Consider the following 11,106-nt stretch of genomic DNA (forward strand, 5'->3'; position numbering starts at 1 on the left):
TTAGTTTTAATAAGGGATTTTGAAATTATTTAACTTTAATATTTTCATATCTAATAATTTATGCACACTAATTTTTAAAAGATAAGTGGCCAGAAATCAAAGCCAATAAAGTTTGCGTACAACGCGAAGGAGGCGGGGGATTACTTATCTAACTTTTAAACTTCAAATTTGAGAATGCAAAGAAGGTTACACTTTCAAGGTCATTGACTTCCGAAGCAAATTTCACGTTGATTGGAAGTTGTTATTTCTATTTTCTTTGACGAAAATGACAACCAATAAAGAAGTTCCTTTAGTTACGAGACAACTAATTATCAAATTGAGAGATGAAGGTAAAACTCTTCGTTATATTGGTAAAACCATTGGAGAACCATTTTCTAGTGTGCAAAGAGTTATTCAAAACTATCTTGACACTGGTAGTCTTACTGTAAAACCAAGATGTGGGAGACCGAAGAAGCTAACGCAGAAAAAGAAGAAAGAAAAATTCTTTTACGAATTAAACAAAATCCTAAACTTTCTGCTCCAAGCATTTCAAAAGACATTTTTTTAACTAGCAACAAGGAAATTTCTACTGAAACTGCACGAAAAGTGCTGCGAAAGGCCGATTATCCCTTTGAGGGGCGGTATATAAAATAATTTAAACTGTGGTAAAATTTTGCATGAACTATAACTTATGGACCCTAAGGACACAAAATTAAGACTTAAAAAAAATCTAAAGCGAAATCCTGAATTTTGAGAGCCGGTATATATTCTATACCGGCGCCCCTTTAGGACATTTTTTTTTTTTTCAGGTAGTCGCCAACTGTAAATCTTTGTTTTTTTTAAATTAATTTTGGGTACTTTTGATGTGCGTCTGTAGTGATGAGCGCTTGAATATAGTTATGTTAGTCTAAAGACAAATTTTTTTTTTAATTTCAGCAGAAATTTAAACTTTTAAAAATAAAATTTATGTTTTTATGCACTTTGATGATGCAACCCAGCTGAACATACTTATGGGTAAAAAGCTCTTCAACTTGATTTAAATTCAATATCATTTTATAAAAAAAAAATTAGCAAATATAAAACTGCATGTGTAAACCGTATCATGCTGTAACTGAACTAGTATAATATTACAAGCAGATGTAACTCAGCCGAAAATTAAAAAAATTGAAAAATGAAGCACTACGACCGACTCAGCTGAGAAAGTATGTTGCAGTTTTGAAGTTATATTTTATGCTTTAGATAATATGTGAAAAAAACCATGCTTCATACTATGATACGAAGAATCGCCCGCCCCCTCCACGCACACACACTTTAGATCATCAAGGACCGTAAGGGTCCCTTTTTTATTTTTTGTAAATATAGGTTGTAATATATCTTTTTGTTCAGGAAGAAACGCTATTAAACAATTTTATTATTTGATACACCTCAAAGCTCTTATTCTGATTTTCAATCCCTTTGGCTTCATAGGGGCTCCTTTTCAACTTTTGGATAAATTTTAGTTTGCATCTAAAACGGGGCTTAGAAATATTTTTCCTCCTTTCACCAACTGAAAATTTATTTCCGAAACAACCTATTTGTATCAACCAGAGTGGAAATTTCTCTTGTGTTCTCTAGTCTTTCATCTGAAATTAACAAAGAATTAAAAAGAATTTCCCTAAAGAATAAAGGCATGCTTTCAAACCAGCAGTTTTTGTGATTACACCAGGACTTAAAAGAGAAGGGCTAGCTCATAGAGCTTTTCCCCCTGAAACAGGCAGCGGGGAGTGATGACGTAGCCATAATGACACTGAACGCGGAGATGCAATTGACAACATAGAAATTAGTCTTTTAAATTTGAAGAATCAGCGTTTAAAATGAGCTGTGTGTGAAAGACAATTATCATTTAGAAGAGACAATGTTACTGTAGTATGCGTTTTACACTGAACATTAAAAAATTTTAATTTAACAAATTTTAAAATAACAAATAAAATACGCTACTCTTAACATAAAGTTCCTTTTTTTTTTTTTTTAATTTGCAGGGATTTTTTTTTTTTAAATTCCTGTTTATTTCTAATCATTTCTTTATCTGAGATTTAATTAAAAGAATACTACTGCTTCTAAGATAACTATAATAACAGCTATTTAAAATTAATCAAAAAGCAACCTTAAATTGGCATAGTTTTCAAAATTTCTGCTAATCTGAGTTTCAGCCTAATTGTAAATTTTACATTGGTATATTTCCCGATTCAATAAAATAACATATATATTTTTTAATAATTTTGTAACTTAGGCTTACATCAATATCACATTTAAATAAATACATGTAAGATTGTTATTTTAATTTAGACAAAACAACTTTACTCACAGTACCTAAAAAAAAAATTACTTAATTTTTCAAAAGTGGGGGTTAAGGAGGCAGGTCTTCTTATGTCAATTACTTTAATTTTATATTATTATATTTTATCTAGAATGCTAAGCTAGCACAACATTAAATCAATAATAACACAGGATACAATAAAAATAACTTTAACAATAACTTAACAAAATTAGTTCTCATTTGAAATATGCTTTACGCTATTAACTTCTAAAATGTCATCTACAAATACTTCAAATCAAAACATATTATATGCTTTCTTGTACAGTCACAATGCTACTACAACTTGTTGAAATATTATTTATTGGCTGCCACATTCGAAGCAATCCACTTTTTGTCTTTAGGGCTGCTTTTCTTTGAGAAAAATCATATGCATTTCTATTTAAGAAACTTATTCTAATAAAAGTTCGCACTCTGCAAAATAAACGAATTGCTTCTCTGTTAACTTCAGGATAATGTTTCTCCAGTTTATTAATTAAAGAGCCAATTACATGCTTCCCTTTATAGTAACCTGTACCATGAACTGCACAAAATATATTTTCGAACTCGTAAACTGTATTCATCTATGAAAGGGAAGGTGTAGTCGAACCTCCAATCTATTAATAAGTCCAATATTTTAATTAAGAATGAATAATTTAATCCATTCTGAATTAAAATATTGGTTCATCAGCACTATATAGAATATCCCAATGATGGGTCTTTGTTTCGCACACGGTAGGCAATATAACGTGCAACATATGTTAATGCTTCTTTTTCGGCGGTCGAAAATTGTCTGGCGGAATTCAATTCTAATTCCCAAGATATAGGAGAAAGTTCCATAGGAAAAAGTGGAAGCCATAAGAATAAGCGGTTTCTCAGTAATTTGAAGCAGTGCACTAAATCTGCAAAAACCCATATTTTTTTTCGTTTGCAATACTGTATTTGGAAACTGATAACTATTAATCGAAATCTGTAACTCTTTCCACAAAGTACTAGATCATCCTAAATCAGACACTATTGCTTTCCCTTCTACTCCAGATGATTGTGTTTGCGTGTGTGATTATGGCAAAGCCTCGAGGGCTATCTGCCTAAGGGGAGGGATGCCTTCGTGGAGGACTTTCTAAGGGAAACTGGCTCGTATACACGTTACACATGGGGAAAACCACGAAAACGCCCATGCAGCCAGCCCGTTCGCGGGATTCGAACCTCGGACCGAACTACCAGTGTTCAGCGACTTTTCCGCCCGGCCGCTGGTGAGCCCAGATGATTGAATATGTCTTTTTCATTCGAGTGTTAAAATCAAAAAATTGGTTGTTTCCACTGCGAAATGAGACCTCTGATTAAACCAAACTGCACTTTTTGAAAAGGACCGAGAATTTGGTCCAGTTTAGAGTCATAGCTAAGTTTAGAATCTATATGCATTTCGTCGAAACCGAGAACGCATATTTTTTCTACAGAGTTTAAATATTCGCATCGTTCCTTCATTACAGGAAGAACATCACTCTGAATTCTTGAACTACATGAAAATTTAGCGCACCATCTCCTTAATATGTTAGTGCTAGGTAAAGGAATTCCTATTTTTTCTTACCAAAAACGTTGCTTATAGATGACAGAGCTCTTATGACAATGCAACGTGAAATATCTTCACTAGTCCACCTGATTTTTTCCTTCTTTTCTAGCAATGCGTTAATCTGCGTCTTTGTAAAAATATGCTTTAGACCGTTTTTCCTAATTCTCCGATCCGTGCTATTTTTTCCTAAATTTCGCTGTTTGGGATTTTAATTTCTAAATTTCCGATACAAATTTCTTTCTAGATGTCGTCCACCTTCTTTGTCGCTGAGCAAACATTCTAAAATTTTTCTTTTCTCTATTTTTCAATATTTTATTACAATTTTCTAAGGATATTATTTTGTTCTTCAAATTATCAATACATTCTTGTTTATCTTTACACTTAGGGCATTCAGGGATATTGTCACTTAGGACATTGTCACTTGTGAATTTTATTTCAAAATCATTGACATTTGATTTATTATTGTCAGCTTCAATTTCGTTCTCAGCTTCAAAATAAATTTTCTTTGGTATTAATTCATGTAGTTTTTCAAAACCACTCTGCATTACTTTTCTTTTCAAATGTCTCCGATTTCTTGGTGTTGTTTCGTTTATTGCATACGATAAATTTACTTTCGGCACACCTAGCCCTTCTATTTATCCCTGGATTTTACCTAGCCCTTCTATTTATCCCTGGATTACTGTTGAAATGCAATACTGTGAGCATTTCAACAGTTTCTTTTGCGGCAATCCAAGCAAGCGATTTCTTATGTCATCTTCATAATCACTGCACAGAAAATGTTCGCCATAAATTCTTGCGTTTTTCACATTAATAGAATCCTGTCTTCGACATTCATGTATCCATTCTTTCGTCAAAAGCAAATTGTCCTTTGGGGAAGCATGAAATACAATATCTCTTCCTTTCGTATTTCTATAAGCGTTACGGCACGTTGCTACAGCACAAGAAGCCATATTACATAAAGGATACTTTAAATATAGAATTTAAAAGGAAAGCTGACTAAAACTATATCTATATATATACAAATTATTAAATATTTGCATTATTAGAAAACAAATATGTATGATTAAAATTAATTTGGGATATGCGACCTCCAGAAAATAGTTTCGCAAGTGAATGAAAGTACAGTTTTAAACGCGCGAAATCAGGGCAGGTGCAACACAGACACGTCAGATTACTTCCAATTCATCCCCTCCATGAGGCTCGCGTCGGCGAGGAGTCGAACAAAGAAATGACCTAGCCCTTCTATTTATCCCTGGATTACACTATGAGATGGACCTTAAGTACGTTTCCATTTTAAGTGAGCTTTCCCTTTGTGCGATCTTATCACATTTCACAAAGGGAAGAAGGCGTGACTCCCGAATGACAAATTGGTTGTCAATCACCTCTTTTCTTACATTCTAGGATTTTGGAAAACAAGAAGCAACAGGTGTCTTTTGGGGGCTACCATGCCACGTTTAACATGGACGCAAACCTAGGTCTAAGCCATACGTTTCCGAGACAAATAGAAAAGAATTGCTTTTGCCAAAACATATTTAAACTCTTCGCAGGACTTCTGGAACAATGTAATTTGGTCAGATGAAAGTAAATTTAGAATATTTTAAGTTAATGGCCACCCTATTGTATGGAGAAAACCAGGAACAGAACTGAATCTGAGAAATTTAAATCCAACTGTCAAACATAGAGCTGGCGGTGTGATGGTATGGGGGTGTATGTCGTCTAAAGGGAGTTGGAAATTTTCACATTATTGATAAAGTCATGGATGAGTATGTTTATCTGGATATTCTGAAGAAACATCTATGAGACAGTGCCCGAAATTTAAACCTTTCTAATACCTTTATTTTCCAACAAAACAACGACCCGAAACATACAACTAAAATTGTGAAGGAATATCTCCTCTATCACACTCCAAGACAGTTTCGTACTCCTCCACAGTCACCAGACCTCAATCCAATCGAACATTTGTGGGCAAAATTGGAGAAACGAGTTCGAAAACACAAAGACTGAAGGTGAAGAAAGAGAAACAAATGAATGCGCTAAAGTTTTTAAAAGATTAAAAACTAAATTTAAACATCAGAATCAATTATACAAGGAGGCAGATTTGTTTATTCCTGTGAATAGAAATAAGTAGTAAATAACTATTCGCGAAATTTAATATTTTGCAGTCCCTTGAGCTTATTGATGAGACCGGGTAAAACTCAAGGTTATACCCGAAGTGTCATTAAATTTTATTAACTTTAAAATTGTGCTTATATTATAGGTATATGACGAGAAAAATAACATGAAATTTTAGATGATAATTGTTGTATTGGCCATATTTAAATTAGCAACTAACACTAGTGTTAGTTGGTATGTAATGTATTAGCTTCAGTTGCAGAAAACCTTAGCTGGTATTGCAAAAAAAAGGTTTATTTGAGTCTGGCATTCTGCTCAAAAATGCATTTCTTACAAAAAAATCTCATGTTTTAATAAGACGTTTTTGGAGTAAGAAATTCATTTGATTCAAAGGTTTGCGAATATTAAAATATGGTTCGTTGATGAAAGAGAGCAAAGTTGTCTGCTTTAAGTGAGATGCTTTCGTGGAGAATATTTTAAGTTACGTATTCAAAATACACACAGGAAAAGTATGAACTTAAAATATTATTTAGTAGCTGCTACTATTTTTTCAACCAGGGTCTATCTTTTCAAATGAAAATTTCAAGTTTTACTTAAGGGGGCTCATACACCTTAAACCCCTTATGATCTTCGAATATGTGACTGTTGCAAGAATTGAGGTAATTTATTTATTTTAAAAGAAATTACTTCCAACTTTTTACAGCTGACTACATAATATAGCTGCTTTAGAAACTAGTAACCAGAAAGTTTGTGTTGCCACAAATATTTTTGTAATTTAATCCGCTTTGTGACAAAAGGTTTCGTCATGTTTCCACCTTGCGCGCACGATATTTTAAAAATGGCTAATGGTACATACTTAAAATTTCATGGAATTCTTTATATGGCCACTACTTTCTAACTGAACCAAAAATTTGATGAATATTGTAGTGTTAAAAAAATTTATGCACGAAAACATTACAGATTTTTTTAATAAAATACATTTTATAAACTCAACTCCAAATAAAATAAAAAAATAACATAAAATTCTTAGAATTTTAGGTTCACGGTAGTTTCCAAATGTTATAAAAGCTATATATTAAATATGAAATTAAATTATGCAACAGAATGTTTTAAACTGTGCGCGCAAGTTGGAAACTTGACGAAAAGTTTTGTCACTAAGCGGATTAAATTATAAAAATATTTGTGGCAACACAAACTTTCGGATCACTATTTCAGAAATCAGCTATATTATGTAGTCAGCTGTAAAAATTTGGAACTAATTGCTTTTAAAATAAATAAGTTATCCCAATTCTTGCAACAGTCACATATTCGAAGATCTTATGGGTTTTAAGGTGTATGAGTCCCCTTAACATATTGTATGGAATTATTTCTTGATAAGTATTAAAGACGAAGAAAAGGGAAATGAGGAAACCAAAGACTTCATTTTAGTTAAGCAGAATTTGAACCACCGATGGAAATATATTAGGGTAATTCTAGGAAGGTAAACTGTTTTCAGTCAGAAATGTATAAAATCCATGCTTTAGTAATTTCGGACACTAAAGTAGCTACAAGATTAGATCTTTCAAGAATAATTCATGAGTACGGTGTATCCGAATTCGGAAGTAGCGTTAAGAATATTTTAATCTCTATAGTTAGTGTTGTTACTGGGGAAAGAAGTTTCAGCAAACTTAAAATAATAAAGAAAATTTAAAGATCTTTAGTTGGTCAAGGAAAATTTTCAAACATGGCCATTTTCTCCATAGATCAAGTGTTCAGTGATTCAGTGATTACGTTGATTTTGAAAAGAATGTTGATGGCTTTCCTTTGTTAAATGCAAGTATTAAAAACGCTTGAAAAATTTATTAAATACTTCTTATATTCGTTGGCATTACTATTTATATTTCATTGCCGGTATATGGCATTTATAGGAAAGGAGTTCTTTAATGCTTTTCTTTTTCAAAACTGTAATTCATTATATATATAATTTTTATGTATATGTTAATTGTAAGAGTTATGGTATTATAATTTGAAATAGTTCTGTTTAATTAATATATAAAAATGCACATAAATAGTTGTATTGTATATCATGTGTTATATGTGTATATATAAATATGCAATGTATTTCTTTTTCTTTCGAATTTCTTTATTTTATTTTATTACTACTGGTAGTTATTCCTATTGATTTGCTCATAATTTTTTGTTACCAAATAGCCGTTTTTCTTGTTTATCTGTTTATCTCAGGTATCATTTACCTGTTTATCTCAGGTGAAAAAATATGTAAGCACGGCTCAGATGTTAACGGCTGTGGTTTGGTTTTAATTAATTATTTTTCCTAGTCATCTGTTCACGCAAGCTGTCGCATCTCAGTTTTCATTTCAGTCACCGTAGAATTAAACAAATAAATAGAGAATTACTTAAGAATTAACTAATTAACCTGATTACTTTCTCTTAAGAATATATTATCGATTGCATAAAATTGAAAGCGAAAGTTATCTTGTAAACGTTTTTACTTCCTTGTACGAAGTAAAAAGGAAGTATTGTAATCGCGAAATGTTTCAAGCAGCATATTTAAACGAAAATATTAATTTTGACCGCTTTCGAATGCAATTTAAAGATGTTTTGCGTGATATCTGTACGTAAGGACAGAATAAAAGACTATTTTCCTCCAAAAAAATTATAAAACTCCTTTAAAATGAATTCTGAAGAGAATTTTTCGTGGCGTCTGTACGTACGTATCTCGCATAACTCAAAAACGAGTAGCCTCAGAACGTTGAAATTTTGTATATAGGACTGCTATAACATGTAGATGTGCACCTCGTATTTTGGTTGCAATCGGCCTCACCAAACGTATATAAATATATATATATATATATATATATATCCACTCTGTTACCCGGCTCAGTGATCTCAGTTTCTTTACTCTTATATGTTTGTAAATTGTACATTTTTTGCTTTAAAAATGATTGAATTATGTTGCTTTTATCTTCCTGTTAAGGTTTTTGTGCCTTTAGTAAATTTGTATGCAATATTTTTAGAATTATCAACAATTTTAAAGCTGTTTAAGTGCCGCTAAGCCTAATAATTTTTTTGATGGCGGCCATTGCTTGTTTACATTTGAAACAGCAGAAAAGTGGATTTGTTGCCAATCTAGAGAAACGTAGCTTCGCAACAACAAAAATAACGACTTCATTTATTATTGCGAATTAAATCATGCTTAATCCTTTCTGGAATTTTTTCGAGGAAATAAGTGTTTAAGATGTACTTAATTTTTTATAATTTAATTTTTAATAATTAGTAATTTAATTTTTAATAATCAGTAATTTAATTTTTAATAATTAGTAATTTTCAATACAGATATTTTGAGTTTTTATGTATTTTTGCCTTGTCGCGAAGTGAGAACTGAATTAACTGAATGAGAAATACTCAATCATCTGTGAAAAACTGTTTCTTTTTTGTTTGATTTGCTTAATTTCTTTTATACATCGTTCTAGCTTTATTATAGTATTTGAATAGTACATGTGGCAACGATTAGATAATTCTCAGGTATCTCTCTTTCGCATCGAAGTCGCCCAAAGCGCCCTAGCATTCAGACATCGGCTCGACGCCCGAATAATTTCCTACCCAGTGCTTTCCCCCATCACGTTACTGCATTACTCATTGCTTTCAGGTGTTGTTAAATCACACGTCAATCATTCTTTGTTGTCAATTTCCTTGTTTCCTTTGTTCCTTCCTTTCCTTTGCTGTCAGTGTTTAGCTTTTGATGCCCGAAGTTGCAATCCCAGTGTCAAAGCGTCGAAGAAAGAAGTTCTCGCTTTACTTAAGTAAGGCTATTGTTAGCGCTGTAGTATTCAACTTGTCATGGGGGAAGGAAAAGCATTCCAGGAGAAATTCTTAGATACGGGCGTTTTCGATGTTTGGGAAATTGAGATTTTGTCCTCTCTCGATGCGAAAGAGTTAAATGATATAAATGTTGTGCATTCTGAGTTATAATATGAACGAAATATGATACCGTTAAGTGAACCTAGCGCCAGAGTGTCGCTATGGTAAACAAACAGAGTGAATTTTAAAGAATGCATTTATTCTACTATGGTTTATACGCTGTCGGCGAAGTAGATTTAATTAAATCCAATAAGTTTAAACGAAATGCAAGAAAAAATGCGTATAATTTAATATTCCGTACAAGGATGTCATGTGGTGTATACATCAGATTTTTTGCTTCATTTTTCGAACATGTGTGTTTTGAACAAGACTAATGCATCGAATTATGTTGCACATATTTTTTTGTCTTCAAGCTTGCGTAATTATTGTTATTTATGGAGCTTATAATCATTGCTGATTGTTGAATTATTGCTGTGAAAATCTGCAAATATAACGCTAATTTCTGTTGTTTGCCTTCTAAATTAACATTGCTGTTTATTAAGTAAATCGATTCAGTTACATTTTCTCTCAAAATTAGTGTGTTGTTCTATGGGTTTTAAATTGCAGACGATAAATCGCGAATTCAAGAATATCAATTCTACATTATCGGAATGGCAACAGAAGATATTCTGTTAATATTTAATTGAGTGTAACTAGCTAAATTTTAAGATGGAACATGTAAACCGGTAATGGTTTTGTATTTGTTACAGATTTAAATAAAATTGTGTTAAGATTGGCAGGAATGGTAGTTTCATTTGAAGAACCACTAGAAATTTACTTTTTATGAAGCATTTCAGATGGCGGGAAAAGCATTTCTGCGTGTAAGAAATATAACTACTAGTATTCGAGGAAGCAAAGTAAGACATAAGACATGATTTATTCTTTTTTGAACTTTCTGTTCTTTAAATGAAGCAATAAAAACTTTCAGTTAAAAAAAAATAAGAACAAGTTTTCAAATTTTCCGTATTTTGTATTCTTCACACTTTTAGTTTTAGTATTACGTATTATTTTATACCATACTAGAAGATACTTTTTATTTTTTTCTATGTTTCTATTTCTACTTTCTTCGGACTATTCCCTTCTATCTTTAAGAAATGTTCGTTTTGCTATACTTTTGCATCAATACTTTACATTTAAAATTTTCTTAGCAGCATGTGGCACAAGATAAACCGAACCCAAAGCATGTAAAGTCTCCCAAGTCCGGCTCGTTTTTTAT

At 32.0% G+C, this 11,106-nt stretch overlaps 1 long non-coding RNA gene across 2 annotated transcripts in view; it reads left to right on the forward strand.

Annotated features, from left to right (window-relative positions):
* LOC146997819 (uncharacterized) overlaps window positions 1–11,106 on the forward strand; it is a 338,237-nt gene that overhangs the window by 216,498 nt on the left and 110,633 nt on the right. The window lies entirely within an intron of this gene.

The sequence above is a fragment of the Stegodyphus dumicola genome, chromosome 4 (assembly GCF_044657685.1).
Source record: "Stegodyphus dumicola isolate Sdum_Otavi_A_Nest chromosome 4, ASM4465768v1".
Taxonomy (NCBI): Eukaryota; Metazoa; Arthropoda; class Arachnida; order Araneae; family Eresidae; genus Stegodyphus; species Stegodyphus dumicola.